This window comes from Manis javanica, chromosome 15 (assembly GCF_040802235.1).
Source record: "Manis javanica isolate MJ-LG chromosome 15, MJ_LKY, whole genome shotgun sequence".
NCBI classification, from domain to species: domain Eukaryota; kingdom Metazoa; phylum Chordata; class Mammalia; order Pholidota; family Manidae; genus Manis; species Manis javanica.
Window position 1 is genome coordinate 2,831,017 of NC_133170.1, and position 27,816 is coordinate 2,858,832.

Consider the following 27,816-nt stretch of genomic DNA (forward strand, 5'->3'; position numbering starts at 1 on the left):
GAGAATGGCACGACGTGAGTTTCTCCTGCCTTCTTACCAGCGTTTCCTCATCAAGCCCTCACTCGCACACCCAGAACCGCAGCCTCGTGGCTCTTGCAGTCCGGTGATGCTCCCCCCACCCCCCGGGGCCTCCCCTCCTCTAAACAAAGTCATGCCACACATGTTCCACATCTGTCAGAATGCCCTCCAGCCACACACTTCAAACTACCTACACACACAACTCTGCCTGGATATGTGCACACGCTTCTCTCTCGCCCTCGCCCCCTCTCACACCCGGCCACTGGGCTCAGGCTGTAGGAGGCTTTCCTTCAAGTCTTTGGCACCCAAGCCTGCCCTCACTTGGTGTATCTGCCTCCTCCTACCTTCCTCCCCACCTTCCCCTGGTCCTCCCCCCGCCAACTCCCCCTCACCTCTCCCCCTGGCCCTCCAGGCTCTGCCCGGCCTGACTCATCTGCCACTTTACCCCATTCCACGGTTCCTACAGATGGCGGGGGGAGTGGGACCATAGGCCATGAGTATCAAGTGATATATTATTATGGAAAATTCTTCTCTGAATGAAACTCAGCCATCTGGCAAAATGTGTAGCAAGGGGAAACCAGAGCGAGAAGGAAAAATCCATGAACAATTTGCTCATTCCAGGTTGGGAAGGAAGATAAAAAACAGACGTTGATCTAATCAGATGCATCTGATTAACATGGAACAAAGTAGTCAACACGGAACAAAGCAGCACAACCTAGGTCAGGGAGGGAAATGCCATATTCCAGTCCTGGGGACACAGTATTTAAATTCAAGATCTGAAGTTAAGCTCTGCCAAGAGAAACTCGTGGGAGGCAACATTTTTAATGGCGTTAGTTGAAGACAAAATTTGCACCTCTGTCTGGTGTCATCGATAAATAACATTTGTTTGCTCTGATTGTCCTATGTGAAAATAAAAACTATGCTATGGAAGATTTTTCTTAAATTCCTTGCTAATTTTTTAAAAATATCTAATTGTCAAAATAGAAATTCTCTTAATATTTCTCCTTTGTGTCCATATTCTAAATGCTCTCTCTGATTTTTAAATAGTCCACTCATGTAACCTTAAATCAGAACAAAAGGTTAAAGGATACGTTAGAATCATAATATACTCTTTCTCATAAAAAACTGTACATCCACCACAAGGAAGATTTTTCCACTTTATTTTCAACAGAGACAGAGTTCTGGCACAAAGCAGAGAAAGTATGTGCTTTATGGAAAACAGACAAAGATGACTTTCCCGTGACATGGCTCTATCCGGCAGAAAGTTATTTTCTAGTAAGACGAATGCAAGGCTGTGTATGTTTGAATAATAATCGTCTTTGAATTCATCACATCATAATTGGGATATGAATTCGCTCTGTCAAAAGTGGGAAAACGGAGTGGTGGTAATCGAAACAGCTTTCAAGGACCTTAGTCTCCCCAGGATGCAAATAAAATGATGACAATATGAGAATCTGAAACATCCTGATCAGGCCGAGGACGACTCCTTCCTGGCTCCTACCCACGGTATGCGTCCTGGAACACATCCCAGATGCAACGTTTAACCTGCCGGTGAGGACCAGGATCGTCCTGTTGGGCACACATTCCACGTGTTGGAACCTTCAAACTCGGACTGCCTTTCACAGCCCCATTCCCTTCCTGACTGTGGCTGCAGCAGGCCCTCCGTTACCTGTCGTCTTGTGCTCTGAACTCCCCACGCAGACACCACCAAGCTCCCCTCAACGAGGGAGTCTGTGACTATCAATAAAAAGAAGAAACCTCCCGTTTCCCAGCTTGATGATGAGGTATTGTTCACAGGTCGTGCCCTCCTCTCTCTCCCTCTCTGTCTGCTCCTTGGAGTAGCAGCAAATCCGACTGAAATACTGACTCGGTACACGTGGAATAGTTAAGATTCTTTTGATTAGAAGCAACAAAAGAAAACCTCCTACTTGCTCAGGCAAGGGGAGTGCGGGAGATTTATCGTAAAGATACGGACGTGAGTCATGCACGCCGAGGACAGGAATGCGGCCAGGCCTACGGAAGGCTACAAGAGCAACGGGAAAGGGGCCAAGAATTTCCCTGCATCTCTGGAGAATCCTCTGCCTGGTCCTTCATAACTCGGTGCTGCTGGATATAAAATGGACAGCATAGCCCCCGAGGTAGAGGTGAGATTCCAGTCTTTCAGAAGGACTCACGGCTCCTCAGAATCCCACAGAGGGGGCTGAAGTTGGCCCAGGTGCACAGCCAGGACCTAACTCGCAGAGGCCCACTCAGAAGGGGTGCGTCCACAGAGACGTGCAGGGCAGACACAAGCCTGACACCCCCAGGGGCCCGGACCAGGAACAGGAGGCCAGAGCTGGGGCGGGGGACGGTGCAAGAACCAGCAGTCCGCCAGCCATCAAAAGGAAGGTGCCCGTGACCATCAGGCCTTGAAGAGGTGTAAGCCTCGTGGGGTCCCAACATAATCAGAGAGATTAAATGTGTCACTTGGGTGACCTACAAGAAAGCTCTTCCCTCCTCAGAAATCCCCCAGGAAAATGATCTTGCTGACTTGCAGTTTACATAGAGTAAGTCCTCTCAAACATTCTGGAAACTTCCATTCTGAGCTCTGGGTGGGAGCAGGGTGGGTGGCAGGGGTGTAGAGCAGAAGGAGAGCCTGAGACCCTGACAGATGTGGCCAGCGCTGGGCGTTCTGTGCCCCAGGCACCCAAGCAGGGGGGCCCCTCCGCCAGGCTGCCCCAGGAAAGGTGCTGCTGTCAGCAGAGCTGGCCCCACTGTGCCCGCTTCTCCGGCTGTGAAAGGGGGGGCCAGTGGAGGCGGGCCCTCCGTGAGGCAGCTGCCCCCACTTGGCATCTTCCAGACCCAGCACCTGGGGCCCTGGGCATGGTTAAAACCTGCGTGTCCGTGATACATCACCACAGCCACACGCCTCCTACGTGCAGACAGGATGTGGAGAAAATGAAGTGCCTTTGCAAAGGTCAAGGGGCACAGTGTGCCACACCAGGCTGTCGCCTCCTATTAACACTACCTGAGAGGCCTTCTCAGGCTTAGGCCCAAAGGCTGATGTCCAGTTGGAAAAATGGGTTAATCTTGTGGGTATTTTAAAGGACAAATGGCCTTAGAATGTCACTCGGGGCTAACATGACATCTAAAACTGCACACTTAATGTCTGTGGAGCATAGTTCTATCCTAGAACGCTGGCATCTAAAATTAGAGCGATCGAACAAGAATCAGCAACCACAAACGAGAGTGAGAGCTTAGTTTGGGGCAGGTGTCCAGGCCTCCCACGCAGACAGCAGCCCACTCCAGGACCCTGGGACGCCATGTGTCCCCTTCTCTCCATCAGTCCCAGCAGAACAGTCCTCCTCTCCGAGAGGGAGGAAGAGCCAGAACCTTCCCTCTCTGCCTCTCTTCTGCCCTCTTAGAAGCCCCCAGTGTGCAGAAGTGTCGTCAGAGAGAACAGGAGGGGAACGAGGGGCGACCGACGGGAACAGGGCCAGCGGGAGCCCATCTACCAGGAACGAGGGATGCTGCTGTCTTTCAGTCCCAGAGCAAAAAGTCCACAAATGACATTCCTAGTCCACGTGGTGATGAAAAACCTGCTTTAAAAGAATTTGTAAACTCTCTGTGAAGGAACATGAACTTCATGGGCTTCCTTGACTTCTTGCCAAAGATCTTTCCAAAGACCCAAGGACCATTTTATCCCCGGCGAGAGCACCGGCCTGTTGAATGCCTGAGGATTTAGCTTCTGCCGTCCACACCCTTCTGGGGAACATCGGTGTCACTGAAATCCAAATGAGATCTTTATCTGAGAACCTCATAATTCTTCCTTCCATCAGTCAGTCAGTCAGTTTTTCATTATCAAATTTCCCTATTATCTACTGTATCCAAGGCACTGTACTAGATGCTGGGGTGTGACAGTGAATAAGACTCAGACACAACTCCTCAGGGGCTTCCACTGGGCAGAGAAAAAGCAGCGACAGGAACAACATGCTGTCTCCCTGCCTGGAATCCCCTCGGCACTTACAGACGGGCCTGTGAGTCCTGACTGACGTTCCCACCCGCTGTCCACAGTGAAATGGGAAAGATGACATTTTCTGATCACGGAAGTACCAAATATCAAGGTAAAGTATCACCCAACATATAAGGAAAATCAAGCTGAAAAAGTAAATAAATGACAACCTGCAGAGAGAAAGGACAGGCTACCGGGGCTCCAAACAATGTAACACAAGTTCTTCACATGAAACGTATAAAAATGAGTAAGTTATAGCAAATTTTGCCCAACAGCCTGAATGCCAGACAAGGTGGAGTACAAACCTGCCCCCCAAGACCATCGTTCGACCCTGCTACCCCCCCTTACTATAGAATCTCCCTTGTATTGATTTCACAATATGTAAATGTGACAAATCAACACACTGCACACCTTAACCTTATACAATGTTGTATGTCAGTCATATCACAATAAAACTGGAGGAAAAAAGGAAGGAAAACATATCTCCCTTGGCTGCTTGTCCACTGTAACAAAACCTAAGTACACGTACGCACCCAGATAGTTCATTCACGTGCTCACTCATTCAGCAGGACCCACACAGGCTATGTAACATTTTACCAATGGAACAAAGTTACCATCACTTGCTCAAGAATCTCAGTCCAGATGAGAACACAGAGAAGAAAAAATCCTGTGGTACGTCATCAGAGCCATGATGACATTGCACACTGACACGTGGTGGGACCACAGTGCCCAGAGAGCTCGATTCCTTCCCAGGGCAGAAGGGAAAGAAGAATGGCTTTGGGTGGAATACACGTTCACGTGGGGACCTGAAGGGCACGTGGGGCTTCTTAAAGAGATAGCAAAGCACGGGGCTCGAACGTTCTTTGCTGCATGATCACCCGGTGCTTCGACGGCCTAGTCAGCGAGCGTGGCCGAGGTGGTCTGCCTGTGCACACAGCCTGCGCTGGGCAAGCATGACTCTGGGCTTTAAGAAAGGAGCGTTTTTCAGGAATGCGTTCATATTTGAGCCCTTTACCTCTTTGGAGAAGGTTTCTCAAAAGTATTATACATGCGAGTGCAAAATTATACATTTACTTCTGGCAATCACGAGTTTTTATGCCTATGCAACTGAAGATTTATCAATGTGTTTATTGTGTGGTTGCTTTTCTTAATCCCAAAATCAAGGGTGCTTTTAGTAAAAAGGGAAAGGGCAAGTTGGTCATTCCCCAGGGAGCCTGATATGCACAGACAATCCTTATCGCACAAAGAGGAGGAGATGATGTGATGACAATCTGGTAAGTCAAGCCACGTACATGACTCAGTGATAAGATTTATTTATTCAACAGAAGTCTTCCCAGTGGCAGACCTGGTACTAAATCACTGCAAAGACACAGCCATCTCTCAGAGAGCACACCTTCCCGGGGGAAAGGCAGGCAGTAAACAGGTGTGAGACTTTAAAAGGAAATGAAAGTCGCAGCGAGTGTCCATAAGGCAACACAGAGGGTATTAGAGGCAGCTGCTTGTCTCTGGGGCAGAAATCTGCAGGGAGACCGAGATATGATACCTGAGCCACATGTTTCATTCGGGTTTCTATGCGGATTAAATGGATGGCTCTAGGACAAAGGGGGAAGAATGGAATTTGGAACTGGACTCACAGAATCTGGGTTTGGCCGCGCTGGACATGTTCCTTCCTGCTCCTGGGCATCTGCTTCCTCTTCTGTAACTTGGCCATAATAATATCCACTGAGCTGAGCCACTGATGGAACTAAAAGGAGGAAAATAGAGTAACAGGTCGGATACACGTTTCTATATGAAGTCATCCTACCACCCAGCATCCTGGCAACAGAGGCGCCGCTTAGCAGCCCAGGTGAGGCAGCAGCCTCCGCAAGGGGACCACCGGGGTCTGAATGAGGGCCGCCCACTGCAGGTCCAGGGCTCCTGAACACTGTTTATGCAGCCCGATACCCGCGCCCAGCAAACACTCGGCTCACTTGGTCTTCTTCTCTCCACTTTGGACAAATACCGTTTAGAAAACAGAAATCCTATTATCAGTTTATCCTAAGAAAATAATAGAGGAGCACGAGTGAGCTAAGCAGTGCTTATCATTTCTGAAGCACATTTCTTTCTTTTTAATTTAATGTGAATGTCCAATGAATATACCATATAGCCATAAAATAGTGGTTGTAAAATAATATTAAGTGATACGGAGAAATGTTCATTATATATTAACTGAAAAGCAAGTTCCACTTGTCCAGTGTGATCAATTTCTATACTACATGTATGCCCAGGAAAAAAAAGACCAGAGAGAACATTTTCTTTGTGCTGTTCTGTGTTGTTCAAAAATTTTATAATGAATATGTCCTTTCAGTGCAAGAGAAACAATAGCATGGGAGTCACCCAGGACACCACCCCTTGTAGAATACGGTTTATTCATCTTTGTCGATTCATATTTTTCCTTGTGCAATAATACTTCGATTAACAAAGATAATGCATTCCAACCATATGTTGCGTTCTCAGGAATTCAAAGACCAGGGGCGGACAAATTCAGACGCCTCTGGCCCTGGCACCATCTCACAGTTTGGCTGCAGTTGGGCGCCTCCTCCCAGAAGCCCCACTCTCCTAGTTCACTGCACTCCCCACAAGGGATCTTCATCTCTTGAGGCCACAAATGGGGCAGGCCACACATGCATCTCTCTGATGGAAAGGAACATCTGGCTCCTTGCTACTTAAAACAATTACAACGCTAGTCTTTAATGTGGAACAGAGCTGAAGAAAGCATCGCTGCTAGGAGACGTGTCAATTTAGTGGCCATCCTTCCACAGGGAGGAAATCAGACCTCTTGTACCTGAATTTAAGTGAAGATCTCATCAGCATCCTTCTGACTGCAACTACAGGATGCCTTCCTGTTCAGAGGGCCCTGTAGCCCATAAGGCAGATACAGTAAAGGAAGCGTCTCTGCATCACAGAAGAAGGGTCCTTTGCTTCACAAAGATCCACCTCGAGTCTTTTTTAATAGATGGCCTCTTGTGAACAGCTGTTTTTTTGTTTGCAGGCCTTTGACTATTTGGCTGAAAGATGAGTTGAGGCCTGGGTGGGCTCAGGAGCTAGTGCCACTCTGAACTAGAGACCAGCGAAATGTGGAAACAGCTTTCTGGTGGCAAATCCCACCCTTTCTTCCTGCCCTGCATCTGGGAAGGAACCCCTAGGGAGCCACAAGACAGGCCGATTAGCAAGAGGGTAATTTTAGGGTACATCTGAGAACGCTACAGGGGGTTTACACGAACGAGGGGAGGAGGAGAGGAAGTCAGGGAATGGGGCTCCCGCAGACCCGGGGCAGCTGGGACGTTGCCGCTCCCAGCAGGACCTCCGGGGAGGGACTGTGCCTCGCAGATTAGGGCCCTGCTCTGCTGCAGCAGCTTTGAAATGGGGGCTCCTGTCTGGGAGGTCCTGACCACTCCCCAGGACATGTCTTAAGCCAGAGAAGGACCTGTCCCAAGGGCTCTTCAATCTCTGCTATAATTAACAGGCCTGGATTTGGGTAAAAACCTGTACCTCTGCTAACTGCATGGACTCCAGAACCATTAAAAACAAAAATAAGATATACTCAGCTTATCTTCCTCATTCCCTCGGAATTCTATGCCCACAGCTTTCTCCTCAACAAGTTACAGGTGCAGGTCTCGGTCTGTTATCCTCTCTGAGAAGCAGGCTGGTTTCTAGGTTTAACCAGTCAACCTTTGCTTTCTGTTTCACTTAATGAAAAATTTAATTTCTGGCACTTATTGATCTGCTGTCAGTCCTTCATTCTACAGACAATGATTTATGGCCAGACTGCATGATGTGCAATCCAAGGCTTTTAATACTCCTTTACAGCCTTTATTTTCCTACTGGTCTGAGAATCGGAGCTGGCAGGATCCACTTTCTGGCTACGATAGCACTGTTTGCAGTGCCGCATGCAGGAGTCAGCCACAGCTCCCTCTGCTCGTGACCTGTGCCCGACTATTCGGTTCCAGTTCCAAGCCCAAGGTGCCTGCTTTGGCCAGTGGAAGATAAGGATCCTTTTTGTCCTGCATGGCACCACTTTCACATTCCAGGAGCGGCCTCTAAAAGCAGTTGAACCTGTTGGCCAGTAACTGCCTGGAAGGAGAGTTAAATAGTAATTATGTCAAAACAAACTATGTCAGGTGCCCCATCACCTATGAATGGAAAACTCCAAACGGGTTTATCCTAAAGATTTTCCCATTCGGTTACACAGGGCTTCATTTGGGGGCTGGATTATCATAGAATCAAATCAGGTTGTAATCCTATTCAGACTCAAACATGATTCAGGAGTTAAATTAAGATTCTTGTAGGTCAGAAATAAGTGGAGTTTGGGTAACCTCTTCCCTCAAATACTCCAGGCCAAAGTCTGTTCTTGCTTTTTTATGACGGGGCAAAATTGGGGGATTCTGCTACGCATTTCTTTACCTTTTTAAGCAGCTCAAGACCTCAGAAATAAGACTATCCTCTATGTTGTCCATAGACGTCACTGAGTTACTGTTTTTTTTACTCAGGAGTCTTTAGGTAGGTGTCCTCTTGAACAGTTTCTTTAAGAGCCTAAGACTCTCCTCCCTCAAAAAAAACAATCCTTTCTTTTGTGATAAACCTTGATCCCTGAGGGCTTTGCAAATTGTCATATATCCTCCTCTATCTTGGCAGCTAGTAAGTATAGTCCCTGACAAACTGGGAAAGAGACCAGGAGGTCAGGGGAAGGGTCAGGGGACGGATACACATTTTTACAGGTTTTACCTTCTCCAACTTCTGCAGGTATTATCCATCAAAATGTAATCATAAAACTTCAGTAAAACAACATGGTGGCAACTTAGAAGACTGGTCTTTATCCTGATATCACTGCTGTCCATTTTTGGTGACAATCACTAGATTGTTTTGCTTTGCTTCGTTGACTTTTATAAAATCCTTGTTTGGCAAAATGAAAGTTGGCAGTCATACGTCAGCCCTCCCCACTCTATACTACTCGACTTCGGTCTTCTCACCCAGGTGCAAGGCTTGACTCACTGAATCAGTGCCTTTTACTCTCAATTGCCTCACATTCTGAATTAGGCTAGATGTAGATACACAAACACACACACACAGAAGCATACATCCCACAAACGGAGTCACACCCTCCCAGGTTAGTGCCGAAAGAGCCCTGGGGCCCCCTGCTCCGTCCCCTGACCTGGGGCAGGAGGAAGACGGGTGGAGGAACCTCGTGGCCCCTGCTAATGGTGGACCTGGACCCAGAACCCAGGTGTCCATAGTTCCCAGCCCACTGCTCCTTTCCTTAACATTGAAAATACATTTCATATCAATCAAAAGCATGACTTCCTTTATGAAATTACTGATGCCTGCCACTGGGGATGATGCAGTATGCGCAAAAGCCAAATGTTTCTCCAAGAACTAATTTCCACCTGTCCTGCCGGTGGGTTTCAGCCCTGGGCAAGTTCACTCTTGATTCGGTGAGACCAAAAAATGACAAGGGAACATTCTTGGGGTGAAAGGGTTTATACCCAGTTTTACTCCCACGGTGGCCGGTCAAGCGCTAGGATCCCATCCTCCTCAGGGCAGGTCTGCACGCAGCAAGCCGCTCTCTGCCTCGGGCCTCTCTGCCCCCGCAGCCGTCTCAGTCTCTGTCCTCAGCACTGCCACCACGCCAGCCTCTGCTCTCCTGCAGCCGTGCAGCCCAGAGCACTGGGCGGAGCTCTTTATACAGTCAGTAACAATGTATTGCCCACACATGTGCAGTGAGAAAGCAGACCAGCGTCAGGTGAGAATCCTGGCCGTGGGAACTTGCATTTTCTCTACATCACCTTTACAGGAAAGTGAAGTGAGCCCAGGGATGTCTCTCCTTTCTCAGTGCTGTTAATATTCAGCAGTTTGTGTTACATTGAGGAAAGGAACAGTAATACAGCCGGTTCCCGATCTGCTGGTTCCCTCGTCCGCATCCCGGAAGCTAAAGCACAAGGTCCCAGCGCAGCACCGGGGCTCCTACTCAGCGGCCCCGCTGTCAGCCCTCCTCCCAGCCCCCTGCCTTCTACCACAGCGCACTGCTCTGGCTTCCTAAGCACGCCATTTCCTCTCCTGCTTTCACGTGCCTACACACGCTGCCCCTCCAGTGGAGACATCGCTCTCCCACCCAAGTCACCCTCCCCAGGAACTCTTGGGTTAAGACTCAAGGTCACTTCTCAGAAACGCTCACCTGACCTTGCAGATGTCATAGGCCGCCTTGTCCCTGTGCTCCCATTAATGCTCGGGAGAGGCCCCTTTCAGCATCACCTCACTGCTGGGTGAACATTTTTGACACATGTCTTCCTAATAAAACTGTGAGCTCCTGAGTGGTACGAGCTGTCTTTTCCATAACTGTCTCCCCATTGTCTACCTCGCCCTGTGCTCAGTAGGTGATGGATACACGTCCTCAGAAGGAAAGAAGAGAGAGAGGGAGGAACAGAGACCATCATTTAGGGTGTAAACTGAAAAGCGTCCCTCCTGCATGTTTGCCTGTGGACTGGGGTAGAAGCAGAGAATGTTTCCCCCATGGCTAGTGGCCTAGAAATCCCTACTTACAAAGCAGCTTCACAGAAAACCGTGCAGCCCAGGGTGGGGGAGAAAAGCAAGAGGGCGTATCTTTGGGGCCGTCTTCTCTTACCCTCGGCTCATGCCTGGGGGCTCCTGCTTAGTGGGTATCCCCACCACTCGGGGTCGCTTACCCTGTGCTTGCCTGCAATTGCATATAAAGCCGAGAATGGCCGTTCCCCAGCCCGCGATGTGTGCCCCTGACTCACCTCACTCCCCGGGCCCTAGGCTCTTGGACTTCATGACACCAGCTTCTCCAGCTGGGAAGGAGCTGAAACAAAGTAGAACTCTGACAGCTGAGTTCTAATTCCCAGGGTGCCATGTCACCATGACTACATCTTGTCTCTTTTTTCTCTGTTTCCTCCTCTACAAATTGAGATGTTTGGACTAATGGCCTTCTAGATCTAAAAACTATGATTCTGTGTCAGAGCACATTGAAGATGTGGAATTAGACACTAATAAGAGTAACCAACCAATATTTATCGGGTTCAGATCATGTGTAGATGCCGTGCCACGTCCCTGGGTATGCGTGAGAAATACAAAGAAGTCTTGGAAATGGCCCCCAAAGGGCCAAAAACCTAATCGGAGCTTAAAACACACAAAATATTATAAGTGCAAATATGCAAATATTATAAGAGCAGACGTGCAATGTGCCCAAGAAGGAGGAAAGATGATGAAAGCTCTGACCTGGCAGAGCTGATACCTCACTTTGAAGGGAACAGGGAGACAATGAGCCGCTGGAATGCTGACCTAATACCACTCACTTCCCCATCCTTGTGATGCTCATAAATCCGTGAATCACCTATGTTTCTGTTAGACATTTTAAATCAACTTCAGCATCGAATTTAAAAATAGGGAAAAGAACATAATCCTTCCCCTAAAGCCCTCAAGACCCTAAAAGAAAGAGTGTCGACAGTAGTAACAGTGACAACCCGCCAAGCACCAGCCTCCGCGACCATTGATGGGCACTTGCGCTGCGGGGAATCAGATGACCGAGACCCACGCCAGAGGCCCTGCTCCCGAGGAGAGCTCTTCCCCGGCAGACTCACCCGCCTCCCTTGGGAGGAAAAAATAGTATCGATATATTCCTGCCGTGGTTGTGACAAGAGCTTCATTCCCATGAGCTGTGTTTTGAGAGTCACCCCTCCTTCCTCTTACTGTCCTCCTCCCCATTGTCACCCACTCACCTCTCCTGATTCCTGCAGAGGGAATCCACGCGCAAAGACTTACACATGCTGCTGTAACTGCCTTTGTCTCAGCCCCACCAACAGGGTCGCCTGCCTATTCCCCCTATTTAACTAGACAGTCACAGAACCGCAGCTGCGTACAGGCAACCTCCAGTTTCAGATCCGATGGGATTTGATACAGTTCATAAACGTGGAAGTTTGAGGGCTGTGCAGAGACGTGGGCTGGGGGTCTCACCATCTCGAGTCACTCACTGGGGAAACAAGTACCCCTGATTCTTGGACTTCATTTTCAGCTCCTTTCTCTAGGACTTGGGGATGGTTTTTCTTCTTTTTCTCATATGATTCTGCTTTGGTGGCTGAAATAGTACTTTCTAGCAAGAGTGGGTTGTAACTCTGAAACCTTGCGAAAAGGATTAAGTGTGTTGGTCTGCTTGGCACCCTAATTTCCTTTCTGTCTCTAGAAAGCTCCTTAAACTTCATTATTTCACAATGTAGAAAGCTAAATTAAAAGAGGAATTCCCTGTCAGATAACTAATCCTGAAGATTAAAATATTACCATTTGATTATGGCTTCAGTCTCCCATTTGCCTTTTAACCTAATGGAGTCAGTAACCTAATTCCCTTTATACATTTCGCTCAGTCACATCACAGTGACCCATCGTCTTGCTAATGCTCTGGGACAGTGATGTGGGGGAGCATGTGCTCTGGTCACATGGTCAGCACACTAACACAAAAAGCTAATTTCTAGGCCCCTCAGCGGCTCTCACGCACCAGAAAACCACCTCCTGGCAGAGGGCGCCCGCCTGGGAGCCAGTTCCCAGCGAACCAGGAAGGCCACTCCGAGCTGCCCTCACCCCCTTCCCACCACGTGCCTGCACATCTGGACTTTCAAAGCCGGTTCAAAAGTCAACTGTTTCCTTTTTATTTTTTTCCTGCTCATGAAATGGCACACAACCACCATTCCAGAATTTCTACCTTCCCATCTTAAACTCTGGAAGAAAATGGGCTGTGAGTCCAGCCCTCTGTATTTGAAAGTTGCTCCTTTTCTATCCTTACAGCCCATAACCACACTTCCAAGCATGTAATTTTTTTTCTAATGCTCACTAGGGTTTTCTTTTATGTTAATGCCCCACAAATTCTGGGCTTGGGATGGGAGTGGGACTGGGGAGTGTGACTAGGAGTTGTGGAATCATTTAAACTCCGACATCTGGTAACTTCTGCCCCAGCCAAAGCTGGGGAGAGGCTAGTCCAGGCACTGCAGGTCACCCTGGAAGGTATTTACGGCCGCTGGGTGCTGTCTACAGATCTCCGAGCCTCCGGCCAAGAGAACAAGCAACGTTCTGAAGCAGGAATTGCTGCCTTTTATTAAAAAGGGGCGACTGTGAGCAAAATCTAAGCCCTGGAGTCTGAGAGGGTGAGGTTTGATGTCAGCCCTCCTCCAGTGGCTCGACTACAAGTTCCAGAGTTCCTTTTAGAGGAAAAAAAGAGAAAATAAAGCACCATTTGACCCAGGATATTTCCAGAAAGGTCATTAGGAGCCATCATGTCACTCCCTTAAGTTTTTTAAGCCGTCAAGGTGAATACATTAGTCTTGGATGTCTCTATATCACACAAAGAAGATCTGAAATAAAATAGGGTTAGTAGCTTCAAGCAAAAAGAACATTTATTTTTCCTCTTTCTCTCTCTCTCTCAAACTCACAGGTATGTGAAATCAGTAGGGTCTGGTTTGAAGTATAAACAAGGAAGCTAGAATCAGAGAACCAAAATAATCAAAGCTCCAGTCTATTCTCCAGTGCCAGCCCCTCCATTTTAGAGCTGAAAGTCTAGAATTAATCTTGTTGCCCAAAATTGGGTATATGCCACAGGGCTTCTCTGGGCAGTACCTGTGCCCCCCATCATGTGTAGGCCTCACTGGTCTCACCCAGCTTTTTAATTTGGCCAGGGGACTCTGTGTACACTGGAACCTCAGCTCCTTGGTGGAGTGATGACAGCCTGACACTCCCTCCTCCTGGGAGGTGAGACCCTGCCCTTCAACACTAGCTGCCCCTTCTTCTAGCCCGCAGCCTCCTGACCTGTGACTCTCTACTGCGCAGATGCCGGCCCCGAGCTCCTTCAGGCTGGGGACCATGCCAGCATGGGCGGGATCACCTCGGGGCGCAGGCTGGCCAGCCCTGCCTGTTGTCACCTTGCTCCCATCTCCCCAGCAGCCCTCCACTGAGCTCCCCAAAGTCATGAGCAATGAGCCCCACTCTGTTCCAGTTGCTGAGTGAGGCCTTGAGTCACAGCACTGAATTAGGCAGCGCTCAGCCCTCAAGGAGCTGACCAGGGGAGACACAAAGTCAGACTGCAAAGACTGCTGGGATAGAGGAGAGGCCCCAATCTGGTCCCCCTGTCACTCACTGTGAAATGGACTTCAGCTCTTGCCTCAGCCCTGGGTAGGCTCACCTCTGACAAGAGATGACCAGTCCGGTGCAGCTGACTGTTAAAATATAGAATTCCCCTTTTCATGAGCAACATACGACAGTTGGGTATTATCCAGGGACTGTCATTCAGGATCAGTCCTGGCCCAACTCTCAAAAGCCTGGTGCTTTATGGAGGATTTTCTGAAGGATGTGCAGATAATCCAGGGCACTTTACAGAATGACTGTAAACCGCTGAGCCCTCCCGAGGTCCCCAGGGCCCCCATCAGGCCCCTGAGGACCCCCATCACACCTCATAGTTCAGAGGTTTGTCAGAACTGTTAGGGCTCCGCAGAACACAGCTTCCTCGGCACCGTCTAAAATCTAGCCAAAGAGGGCGGCTGTACTCTCTTCTTGAAATACCCTCTTCCTTTGAATGTGTCCACACCCCTTTCTCCCTGGCTCCTTCCTACCTCTTTGGCTTCTTCTTAGTCCGTTTTACAGGTTATTTTCTCTGTCATCCAAAAATGAACTCACCATCTTTACAGCCAGACCTGTCCCTGCCTTAAAGGTCACTCATGACGCAGCTTCTGCCCACCTCCCCATGTCACCCAAGCCTCCGCCACTCCCTCCCTCGTACTCCACGCCGCAGCCAGACTGGGCGCGTTCCAGGTGCTCCGAGTCACTGTGCTGGCGCTCACCTCCTCACCTCTACATATGATGTTCCCTCTGCCTGAAACGCTTGAACTCATGAGCGCACATTCACACACACACACACACACACCTTTCCCTACATTAGTCTCCCTCTTCCCACCTCGTCCCCCAGGGTGCCTTTTCTGATTCCGCCTCTGTCCCCTCCAACTGCGCGCCTTGCTCCTGCTCTGCACCACCAGAGAGCCCTCTGGACTCCTCACCTTGCTGTGAGTGTCACACACTCTGTGGCATGCCTGTCCCTAAGTGAAGTGTCACACATTGTGTGGCATGCCTGTCCCTAAGTGAAGTGTCACACACTCTGTGGCATGCCTGTCCCTAAGTGAAGTGTCACACACTCTGTGGCATGCCTGTCCCTAAGTGAAGTGAATTCAATTTCTCCTTCTGAAAAATGAATTTTATGAACAGTGAATGGAGAGATGCTCTGAGAAATAGCCCCAAAAAACACATTGATGTGTGCCCTGTGAGAATGTTATCAAGGATGTTGTGATCATTTTTCTAGAGGCTTCTTTTTGAAAACCTGGGGTGGGGTGCTTCTTTTTGCTCTTTGATTTAGCAACAATGCTACCTCTCCTTAATAAGACTGTTTTCCCATAGGTACATTTTCACTTGTGTAAGAATTATGTGATCCTTGTTATATTGGCTGCTAGAAACCTGAAAGCTAAGTGGAGCCCTGGTCTTTACAGTATGAATTTCATGAATTTGTCTCATTTCTGCATTTCATACCTACTTTCAAATTACAATTTCAAGTTAACCTGCCATACGTCATGGTTACACAATTGTAAATGGACTTAAATCTTTTTTGGAATAAGATCAGGTATAATCAATCAAAGAAATGAAGTGATAATAGAGTAGAAAGTTGAGCAAAGTGGCATCTAAATGCTGAAGGGATGGACCAGTTAGTATTCTTTAATTTGCTAGTCACTTAAACCTCAAACTGGCTTAGAAGACAACAAATATTAATTTAATCTGAAAAGTTCACTGGCAGTTTGCTTTCAGGTAGAGTTTGATCCAGGAGCTCCAAAAAGATCCACTGGGGTGGAGGCTGTCTGTTTGGGTCACTGTGGAATTTCGAGTGAAGACTGCAAAGTGGTGGCCAGTGCATAAGTGCTCAGTATATACTCACTGACTTTGTTGTGAAATTCCTAAAAGGTCCTGCAGAATCCCAGAGTCACATGTCTATCACTGAACCAATCTTTTGATCAGGGGGATCTGGAGCTCTAGTTTTCCAGGTCTAGGTCACATGATCCTAACAGAAAAACCAGGGAGGAGTCTCCAAACAAACTATGAGCCCTGACAGTGTGGGAAGGTGGTCACCCAAAGGAAAGCTGGGCGTTACGAAGAAGAAACCTGCTAGGCAGACAAAGCAACAAACATGAGCATCAATAGACTTGACACTTGATATTCCAAGTATCAAGAAGGTAATACTTGAGTTGAATTTTAAAAAGATAAGCAGGAATTAGCTAATAAAGAGGGCAGTTATCAGTGGGTATTTTTAAAGCACAGAGGCATAAAATAGCTTGATGCTTTCAAAGAATTGTAAACAGTTTAATATGGTCAGAGCAAACAGGGTGTGGAGAGGCAGGGAAAGAAACTAGAGAGAGAGGTGGAGTGCAAATATGAGGGACCTTTCAGGTTAATCCAAAGAGGGTGCACTCAATCCAGAAAGACCTGGGGAGCCTCCAGAGGATTTCTAGCAGGGGAACATGTCTTCCAGCTAATCCTACGCAGGTCATTGCAGGTCAAGACCGATTCACGTGGAAACTCTTGAGTGGGGCTAAGTCTGCAAGTCAGGGAAAGGAGTTCCAGACTCGGCCAAACACAGGGAACTGGGATCACAAAAAGCCTGGGAATCAAACAGAGCCCGTCAGTGCTATCAGGCTTGGCATTTACTGGGATTGCCATAACAAACTCCTGCAAAATGTGTGCCTTATGCAACAGAAATGTATTGTCTATGGTTCTGGAGGCTGGACAGGTTTCTGGCAGTCCCTTGGCTGGTGGCTGCACGGTCCTGATCGCTGCCTTCATTTCACAAGATGCTCACCCCATTTGCATGTCTGTCTCCAGATTTCCCCTTTTCATAAGGATTTCAGCCATATGGATTAGGGTCACCCTACTGACCTTGCTTTAACCCGATTACCCCTGGAAAGACCCTATCTCCAAAGGTTACATTCTGAGGTGCTGTCTTTGCAGGACACAGCTCACCACATAAAAGTATCATTTAAAAAGTGCACTTGTTATCAGGGCTTTAAAAGAAGAGTAGACATTCCCTGGGGGAACTGATTTGCTTATAAAAGGTATAGTACCATGTTTGTTTGTAAAGACAAAGAAAACAACATCATTAAGATCAGACCACCAGAAGCAACCCAATAGTCCACAGTGGAGAATGGATTTCCAGATTCACTTTAAAAATGGTTCTTTTCCAACCTTTAGGATAACGCATGGAGGCTGATGTACGGAAGGATGGTTTGAGAAGATGCCTTTAAACTGGCATTAGATGAACTTCCACCTTTTGGGTCTTCTGCACGCCTAGCATTCAAAGCTCCCAAAACTTCTCTGACGTAGATATTATTACCTTCAGAGTGAAGAAGCTAAGCATCCCCTAGAGGTGGACTACATGATTCTAGGCTACATTTGGTAAGCGGTGTTGCTGGGGATTTGACTTCAGACTGGTCTGACTGCAAGTTGTCACACACACCACCCAAAGGAATTTTATCCGAGTCCTGCTTGAAGACCAAGGGTTCGCATTTGTATTGGATCCAAAGGATGCTGCCCAGCACCCCATCCAAAGAGGAAAGAAGCCTCTTGAGGGAACAGCTGAGTAGGCCCTGCAGTGTCCAACATGTTTTCAACAAATGAAACCTTTGTGAAGTCACAAAGCTATTATATCCCCCAATATCAGACTTATTTCTTATAAGAAAGTAGCATTTTCCCCAATTAACAGGGAGGTCCAAATGCAGGCTTTATAAATATTCTTTCCATGAGCTTCTCTATACCCAATTCTGCCCGCTACAAATGCGTTCAGGTCCCCTGAAGAGGACTTTCTCATGAAGACGCAGCTGTATGAGTTCAGTGACCCTGTCTTCCACTCCATCCTCCATTGATTCTACCCCAGTGCGTCATTCAGTTCCTTGGGAAACTGCTTTCATCGAAGGTCTTGATTGAAACAATAGACAGGCACCTAAAGAAACTAACAAAGAGAATGGACCCTTTGCCCTTAAAAGTACTAATTTTCACTACCTCTCTGGGTAGAATAAATCATTTTGTCAGTCTTCTTGGGCAGTTCTGGAGGTTAGGTAGAAGCTAAAAATTTGTAGCTTAATAGAAGTATTTGTAACCCTGGCAAGAAAAACAGACACAACTTACGCGGGCAACGCCAATAAAATGCTGACGAGCAAGACAGCCTAGGTTGTCTCCCCTCAGATTCTCAGTTACAAAGAGCAGGAACACGCGGAGGTATTTCAAAAGCAACAGCCTGTTCCTGAGCGATCTGTGCTCAGAGGATTCGAAGCACAGCCCATGTATCTAGAGAGGAGAGAGAGTCTACAGTGCGTATCTGAGTCAGACTTGGAATCACAGAGCCCAGCACGGAGGCCAAGCATTTCCTTAGATTTGTGTCTTCCCTCCTGCTTTTGCCTTTAGGTGTCATCTCCTTACATCCACTTTTCCATTGCGTCCATGTTTGCTGGGTGTTCCCTTGTTTCACGGCCCCAAAAATTGAGGAGACTCTGTGCTCTGAAAAATTCTGAAACTGGCAGTTCTGATTTTTCTTAAAGAAATAAAAATGGCATTGATCAACGACCCCACGCCCAACACACACACACACGCTCATCTTCCTGTTAGGTGACACAGGACCCTAGAGGCTTGCTGGAGTCGGGGAGAGATGCGCGCGCCCAGCCTTGCAGGGACACCTATCAAGTGGGGTCAGCAGCTGCCTGGGGCCTGCCCTCTGCAGCCTCCAGGGAGAAGGTCCCCACGCCGTGTGAGCCTCACCGACCTGGGACTGGAAAGGGTGAGCGGCTCTAAGGTGACACAAATGTCAGGGCAGAACTGTCCACGGCCGGCCCCAGCTCATCCTGGGATAACGTGCCGGGGAGCCGGCCCGCGGCTGGGCAGAGCCCCCACACCCCGCTCCCCGCACTGGGAGGTTTCAGAGGGAGCCGGGACCGCGGCGGGGGGGCGAGGGGAGCCGCCCAGAGGCGGCCCTGCGCTCCCTGCTCGAGGCCGGACAGCGGCCCGCGGGCTCCCGCGCCGGAGCCTCGAGCCCCGGAGGCCCCGCGCCGCGGGCCGGAAGGCATCGCGCCTGCAGTCGCCCCCCCGCCCCCGTGCCCCGCGCACCCACTGGAGGGGAACCCAGACAGGCGAGCCCCAAACCGTTTGATCCGAGGAAATTGGGTTTGTTTTTTCCCCTTCACCCTTCCTGTCTTCCAGTCCATCAGGACTGTGGACTTTAAACAAGCGTAAAACCGGGGGCGGGGCAGGGGAGACGAGCTGTCCGGGGCACCCCAGGCTGCGGCCGCGGGGGAGGCTCGGGGCGGCCGAGCGCGGGCGGGGGACGCGCAGCGGCCTGGATCCAGCGGCTGGGTCCGCGCTCCGCGTTTTCTCCCGCTCCCGGCGTGGGGGGCTGGGGGCGGGACCTTCGGGGCGGGGCCTGGTGGCCGGGGCGGGGCCTGGGCGGGGCCTGGGGAGGGGCGGGGCCGGCCGGGCCGGGGTCCGAACGCTCAGCCCGCAGCCCCGCCGCCCGACAGCGCGCCCGGGACGGGCCGGCCTGGCGCCGCGCGCTGTCCTCCCCGAGCGGCGCTCGGCCACTGTCTGGGCTCCTCGCGGCCGGCGCGCCGCCACCCTCGCCCGCCGGTGACGCGGCGCAGAGCGGCTCGCAGCCCTGCGGCGGCGCGGGGACCGTCCGGCCGAGGCCTCGCCTGCGCGGTGAGTGGCGCCCGGCTCGGCGAGGGGCTGCGGGTGCGACGGCGGGGCGGGCGCGGGGGGCGCCTTCGGGGCCTCTGCGCGGGGATGCGCTGTGCCCGCGCCTGGGCGAGCGGCGGGGACGCGGGACACGCGGTCCTGGGCTTGCGGGCCGGGCGGACACTGGGCTGCTGACCCGGCCACCCTGCCTGGACCCGCTCCTGCCGGAAACCCGGCCCGCCGCCCCGGAGTTGGCGCGGAGAGGCGCGCGGGGCTGTCACCTGCTGGCGTCCGCGGGGAGGGCGCGGACATCCCCGAGGGCTCCGCCGAGGGCCCGGGGCTGCGGGCGGGTGGCTGCCGCGCCGGCAGCGCTGCTGCGGAGATGTAGCGCGTACGTGGAGAGGATGGGAGGGTGGGGGACAGGGGATGGGGGATGGGCAGGGCGAGGAGGACGGGAGGTGGGAGGGGAGGAGGGGGCGGAGTGGGTGCTGGGGGGTGGGGGAGGATGCGGCGCCCTCCTCCCTGGAGGCAAACTTGAAGAGACCCGGCCTGTTAGTAATTAGCAGGACCGGGACCCGGGGTGCCGCAGGGAGCCGTTAAATGTCCACTGCCCTCTAAGAAAAGCAAACGGAGTCGTCAGTGGCTGGTGGCAGTGCCGCGTGATGTGGGACTTGGGGAAATCGTCGGCAGATGGTCCTCAGGAGGCTGAAGAGCGACTCGGGGGCGGGGGTGGGGGGTTCGCCTAGCCCGGTGCCGGTGCCCGGCTCGCCGAGGGAGGATTCCGAGTCACAAGCCACGCACGTTTGGCTGCTGACTGCGGAGAGCCCGGAGGCAGAGCTGCGGCCCCCAGCAGGGGAGGAGCGCGCCGCGGGGCCCTGCCTGAAGGAGAGGACCGCGCAGAGACCTCGCGGCTCCGGAGGCCCAGTGCATGGGGTTCTGAAAAGCGCGCACGCGTACGCGGCTTCAGGACGCAAGTAACCGTCCGTAAGGACGTGGCATCTGTGCCTGCCGTACAGTTATGCCTGCCTCCCGATCGCAATAGGTCGTTCAGAGGCTGCGGCAGCTGATGTTGTATAATTGATGTGGGTCCCCATCCGATATTTTTTAATGTACCTTTGGAGTAAAGGCAACTTCCATCTGTCCCTTTAGACAGGCCTGTGGTGCAGACGGCCGAGGGCTGCAGAATGTTTGCCCAGGTCCGGCTCCAGATGTGTGAGCTCAGCTGTTGCCTGTCACTTAGGTGACAACTGGCCTTTCCCCACTAAGCCTTTGCTGTCTCCGTTCTCCTCGGTGAAGTGTCAGTACACCGCCTCCTATTATCAGGGTGGACACTGGCCCCTCCGGAGGCTGCCGTCTTGTTCCACCATCCCCAACGATATGTCTGTTTTCAGATGCTGGGGGTGGGGGTGGGGGCGGGGAGGAGTCCAGTGACACAAGATAGGTACATTTTGAATGGAGCACCAACTTAATCCAAAGATTCTGTTTTAATCAAGACAGCTCTGGAAGGATGACGCAATATTTGTCAAGCCTTTTTCTCTGGAACAATATTTACTCCCACCAGGGGATTTTAAACTTAAACAGCAGCCATTTATCTTGCTGTCTGGTGGGGCCCGGTTCAGCTTGCCTCCAATGTGGTCTTCGCCTAGGTGGCAGGGATTGGTCTGGGACAGGAATCTGTCATTGTAACCCAGCTGGAGCCTGAGGAAAACAAAATACAGCACCTGCTGGTACCAGAGGGTTTCTAAATGCCATCAACTGGCCGGCCAGGAAACGCAGGAGGTATTCTACAAGGTCTTCCAGAAATGTTTATACAAAGGATTTAAAGGTTAATGCCTGTGCTCTACATATTAAAACTAAGAGGTGCTCCGAATAAACGGACCGACGTTACCCACAGTTAAGAGCGCACTTGCTGATGGACTCGAAATCTCTGTTTTAGTAAGCCGTGGCTAACTATAGTAACTCATTCTCTGAATAAGCCTCCTAAGGAGGGAAGCAGGGAAAGGGGGGCGGGGAAGAGGGGGGCGGGAGGAGGATGGATGGAAACCTGGGTGGTACGTAGAGGGAGGTAGCCATGTTGATGTGGGCCAATGGGTATAGTGAATTAATTTTTCCATCCTTAATTTGGTAATTATTGGTGATTTATCACTGAGTGAGCCTGTTGGTTTGTACGTTTTTTTAAAAAAAGCCATTTATTTTACTAAAGTGACAGATTCAATCAGTTCTGTCAACAATACCAATGAAACTTAACGAGTTTATCATGTTTTTATAGTCCAGGTCCATGGAAATACCATTTGTCTCTATAATGAAGGGGGTTGTAATGAGTCACCAAATAAAATCTAATATCATCTGGGGAAGCAAAAAAATACAAAACCTTTACAGGGCTAATCACTAAGCTATTAAGTTTAGAGTCAGATGTGGGATGTGGGTAAAAGTCTGGTCATTGCTAATATCCTCTCCTTTGATAACTTTGAAAAGGCACGAAAGAAAAAAGGTTGGATTTTGAAGTTTCTTTAATTAAGGATATTTGAAAGTAAGCTGTAATCTAAGTTTTAAAAAATGACATCATAATTTCTCTAAAACCTTTTACAATTACTTGAAAGCAAAACACAGTCAAATATTATGAGCAACTATTCAGTACACTGATGAAACGGGACAAGCATCTTCAAAAATTATTTTCCAGTAACTAAGAACTCCATTAATGGCTCATGCCTATAGTTTGGACTGTCCAATAGTATGAGAAACCATTTTCAGGAAAGAAATCATTGCTGGTATTCTGGTCCCTGCAGTTGATTTCCTGGTTAAAGTACTTTGCAGGGTAAATTACTCTTTTAAAGAAGGAAAGTAATTTTAAAGGTCAAAGTGATCCCCATCTGTGCATAGAAATGTTAACGATGCCACTTGACCAGGATAGACTCTTTTACCCTGGAAAAAATGGCTCCCCTCTTTTCCCCTTCCATCTTATGTGCAGTAGCATAAATTGTTTACCTCTTATTGGTGTGAGAATATTCACTTTGCTTAAATCCCAGTGTAATTGTTCCATAAGAAAGAGGAGTTAGGAAGGTGAGAGAGAGTTGTGTTGATTGGTTGGTGTTTTAAGAGGTCATTACCACCTTTTCCGCTGGTCACAGAATAAAGCATCACCATATTGTGCATGAGTATCTTTAGAAGGTTGGTGTGAGCCTAAGTCCGGAGAGGAAAAGTGCCACAAACCAGGCTTGCAGTTTCCCGCGGCCTCAGGCAGCAGACGGAGCCAGGCCCAGACAGAGCGCTCGGATGAAGATGGCCTCAGGGCCACCGCGCAGGACTTCCCCAGGTGGGACACGGGCTCTTGAGCCACCTCAGCCACCCAGTAACCAGAAAGCACGCCTTCTTGTTTACGGTTGTGTGAACTGAAGTCCAGGAGGCACACTGTACACGAGCTGGTGAGGGGACACTTTGGAGCGGAGAAAGGCCTGGCCCAAGACCGCGTGGGGCCCCATCCAAGCCTTTGCCCCCACCTTCCCGGAGAACGGTGATGTCATGACCCTCCTGGCGCACAGACAGGACAGAATACTCGGATCACTTCCCTGAGTGCCAGAATGACATGATTTTTCCAAGAACCATCCCTGAGCCAGTGGCCCACTGGCACTATTTCCAGTTGCTGGGCGAATGAGGGGCATCGAACCTCTCAAAGAGAATGGAATCATTCTTCCTGTGTCTCTGTTCTGTGTGCTTGTTTAGACTTAACTTGAAGTGCATTCTGGTCATCTTTGAAGGGACCTCTGCAGGAATAAGAATGATTGCCCAGCCTGAACTGATTAGCCCTTTCCAGTTCATTTCCCTAGAAAGAGAGACTGTAAATTTAAAATAAAAGTGTCAGCAATGCAGAAGCCAAGGTAAACATTTTTAAACTTAGAGCTGTAAACCAGCAAGCAGCTGTCATTTACCTTGATCTAACTTGTCCCCCACTCTGTCCGTAAGTTTGGTCCTGTGTGATCCTAAAATACAACTGATCAGTTAAACTACCGTTGCCCTTTTCTGGCCAGTAGATTTGGGGTGACCCCTCGGGAGAGATGCCTTTCATTTCTTGTGGATTGTTACTCTTCAGGGAAAGGAAGTCAGTTCCAGGGCTGAAGTCATGTAGTCCCTTCTCAGAGTGTTGTCCCAGCTGCTGATTTATGACACCCACTCGGTTTTGCTTTGTGTATGCTTCTCTCCGTTGCCTTCGAGTCTCACTGGGTCTCTGGAAGGAAAGATGTGTCAGTGATACCGTGAAAATCCTGCGTCAGATGCAGCCGGTAAGCAGACTCCTCCGGGCAGCGCGGGGCTCCCACTCAGCTGCCCTCTTTCATCTGAGGCGCAGATCCCACAGCTCGCAATTATGGTCTTTGACTTTGGTAACAATTCTGTTTGAAATGTTTCCAATTACACACAATATTGGCGGCATGTAGCAGCTGCATGCCAAAAGGAACTTCCAAGGCTGTTCCAAGAATCAGGCCGAGATTGCTTTTAATTTAAATAAAGGCTATTTGGTTTCCTGTGAAGTTTTTATAACCACCTTCCCCACCCTGCTCCCATGTTTGTTGCCTTTAAAAAAAGAAAAGGTTGATAGAAAGTAGCTGCTTAATGTGATACAGTGTCAGCCTTGGTTTTCTAGGATGGCCCTTTTCTTGAGCAAGAACTGTTCAGTAAAGGAAGTTTTAAAGAAATGTGCAGTCATTTGGATTTCCCGAAGAAGAAAGGGGAAAGGGTTATCTGAGAGCATATTGTAAGTAGCTTATGGTTTTGAGGTTTCCCCCCTTCCTTCTTTAACATCTGTCCGTATGATTATCTCCTTAGGTGCTAGAAATGATTTGGTGCACCATCTTCCCTTCAAATTCTTCTATTTTTCTTTTCATAAGACCATGATCATGTGTTTAAAACACATTGAAACGGTAGAGAAAAGATCAGTAAGAACATTCTTAAGACCAGGAGTTGGGGGTGGGGGCGGGGGGAGGCGTGGGCAGCAAATAATCTCACCATTTTATAGCAGCCAAACTCTCCGGGTCAGGCCCCTCTGTGGGCTTGAAATCTCTGAACACTGAAACCTTTGAAAACAGTAGTGGTTTAAATCCTTTAATAGCTCCCAGATATACTTGACTTATTAAATCTGAAAATAGGAAAATACACACTCTTAGGACTTGGAGTGAAGGGACTGGTGGCAGGACTAGGGGGTTCTGTTTCCAGGATGGTTTTTTTGGCCCATTTGAAACCTAACACCTAGAGCTAGAGGGCATCCAGTAGTGGAGGTGCTAAGATGGTCCTAATTAAGGTGTTTTCACACAGGCTCTTTCAATCCTATAGAATATAGTGCTTCTTTGGGTTGAACAGTAGTTGACTTGCATAAATGCCAACATCTCTTCTGGCATTTTTGGAAATCTTCCATCATGTAATAAATAGTGCTGTATAATCCAAATTTGTAAATGCCATGTTCACACAGTCCCTGTAGAGACAGCAGAAGTGAGTCCAGACTGCTAGGCAGCACTGCAATCCTGGAGGTTAGGTCACCGCCTAAATCTCAAGTACACCCACTAATGAACCTTAGCGGAGGCCTTCGGTCAAATCTGGGAGAAGGTGTGAGGTCAACCTTTGCACAGCAGAGTGCCCACCAGGCCATGCCTAAACTTCCCCCTTATCCTTGGAAACTCTTTCAGTTAAGCAAACCTTAGGGAAAATCTGCTCATCTTAAGGTAAAGTGAGGTTTATGCTGCTCTACCAGCTGAGCACCCCAGCCTGCCAGGCACTCACCCCACCCAGGCCCGTTGCTATAGTGACAGGACCCACAGTGCCTATGGTTGAAAAACAAAGTCTTTTAAAACAGTTTTCTTTATTGGCCAGCTCATCTGTCCTAGTTAAAATGCTATCTTCTGGATACACACATGCGCACACGCACATGCATATGAATGCATACATACCACTCTTATGGTCTAATAATAGCAAACTGGTCTAAATGACATTAAAGTTGCACGAAGACATTTGTACTTTCTTTGTTTATCTCACTGATAAATAATGTGGTAATCTTCTGAACCTTGTAACTTGTTAACTGTAATTGGGTATCTCCTACTATGTTATTTTCATGCTTGAATAATCAAGTTCCTTAGTTAGGATCTGAAAAAGAGCTCGTGTGGCATTTTGTTTTGCCGTAAAGCATCTCGTCCAAACAATTTAGGAACTGTTAGATTTGATGTAAAAAGACTGCTTTAGTGCGCTAGCGTTGAAATACTTCTTATAATGTGTGTCAAAAAGAGATGGCATTTTAAATTCTTCTGTGACTATATAATTAGTATGTTCAGTACTTAAAGTATATACATGTTATATAATTTTTAGAAAGAGATAAAGTTAGGTCTGAAGTGCATTAGAGAGTCACAGATGTTTCTTGTAAGGAAATACATATGCTCCATAGGAATTTTGAACTGCCTTCTGATGCAAGGGTTACATGAATAATTTCATTGAGTTGCCTTCATTATTTACACAAGCCTTGAGAAAGAAGCTGAAGTGATAAATAACTCCCCACCCCACAACCTGGTTCTGAAATGGTTTAGCCTTTTATGTTTTTGTGAATGCGAATGGACGGAATAAAATACGCAGAGAAGATGTTTGTGTTTAACTAACTTGACCATCTAGGCTCCCTTTGCGGGCCGTCTATAAGCTTGAACAGCTTGGCAGGCTGATAGCCAAAAACATGTCCCCACGTCCTGCCAAAAGTGTTAGAAGCTGATCAGGCTTTCTTCATACTCAGGGATTGGAAACATACTTTTTTTTTTTTTTTTAGCTTTCTGAATGTTAAGGAATAAACCAGAAAAATCACTCTCTTCTTCTCCCCCTCACCCACAGAAACCACAATTATTGTTCCTTGCAGTGCTGGACCAGCAGAGTGATAGGGGCAAGGATGTTTGTGTGGGGGTGCCTCAGACCAGCCTGACCGGGGGGCCCTGCAGGAGGCAGCCAGGCTCCTCCGTGCGCGTGCGCGGCGGGTCTTCCTGTTGCTCACGTTTGTGTTGCCTGTAGACACTGACTTCTCCACTTTGGTTCAGTAACTCTCAGCCAAGCACTTGCCCGTTTACCCTGTTTCTTTCCTGAGCAGAGATTCAGGAACAGACAGTGGGGATACAGTAATAGTGGCGCAGAAAAAAGTTTTCCTGTAGTCTTTTCCTGAAAATCAGAAAACATGGCCTATAATATATCTGTGTGGCTTCAGGTCGTATCCCAGCCTCCCTGGGCTCTCGTTTCCTCCTGTCTAAGTGGGGGAATTAGTGCCTGTGAACCACAGGTTTGAATCATCAGTACCTATGGAGCTTTTTCAAAACACAAATACACAGGGACTTCCAAGGCAGTAGGTTTTGGGTGGGGTCTTGTTCATGTAGCTTGAAAAGCTTCTTGGTGATTTGATGCGCAGCTGTGGTTAAGAGCCACTGAATTGGATCATCTCTAAGATTTCCTTCCAATTCCAGAATTTTATGTCTCTAATCCTACTAGGCTGAACTGCTTTTCTTTTTCCTTCTTTCTTCTCTCCCCCACTTCCTTCCCTTCTTCCTTTCTCTGTTACTCATTCATTTGTTCATTCTTAACAGCTACATTCATTCCTGATGTTGCTGTCAAAGTAATTATCGATATCCTTTCAACCCAGTTCCAGGAGGACGTGCCTTCTGCCCCTGAGAGGAGAGGGTAGTTAATGTGTGCCAGGCGCCTCACACCGTGCCTGGCACAACGGGCATGCTCCACAAATACAGGCAGCCCCACACGTCAAGAAGCTTTTGGAAAATGTAACATTATATTTTTAAATAATGTGCTCACTATGCATTTTGTCAACTATTCGGACACCTTTGCAAATTGAAAACAATGGATATAATTGTCTGAAAAACAACATAACAAATACATTATTTTCCTTATGTTTCCAAATTCTTGTGATACCCCGATAGTGTATTGATTGGTTTTTCTTTCCAGATTAACAAATGGTCTCATTGCTTTTCAGGTAACTTCACCTGAAGAGGTATCTGGAGGTTGAC

The 27,816-nt window shown here is 48.9% G+C and overlaps 1 protein-coding gene and 1 long non-coding RNA gene across 5 annotated transcripts in view; one reads left to right on the plus strand and one right to left on the minus strand.

Annotated features, from left to right (window-relative positions):
• Positions 1–1,175: 1,175 nt before the first annotated feature.
• Positions 1,176–20,175, minus strand: LOC140846447 (uncharacterized). Of its 2 annotated transcripts, XR_012125541.1 has the most exons (4): positions 20,074–20,175; positions 5,644–5,753; positions 1,688–3,781; positions 1,176–1,587 (listed from the first exon to the last, which is right to left on the minus strand). It is a non-coding gene; the product is annotated as an uncharacterized lncRNA (long non-coding RNA). The 2 variants fall into 2 exon arrangements; XR_012125540.1 differs by having other exon boundaries at positions 1,176–3,781.
• PRICKLE1 (prickle planar cell polarity protein 1) overlaps positions 19,141–27,816 on the plus strand; it is a 93,668-nt gene continuing 84,992 nt past the window's right edge. For 2 of the 3 annotated variants that reach the window (XM_037009755.2, XM_037009741.2), the window contains exon 1: positions 19,606–19,816. The gene's annotated coding sequence lies outside the window, so the exon portion shown is untranslated. Of the gene's footprint in view, positions 19,286–19,605; positions 19,817–27,816 lie in introns of those variants that run through there. The other variant, XM_037009747.2, reaches the window with a different exon arrangement.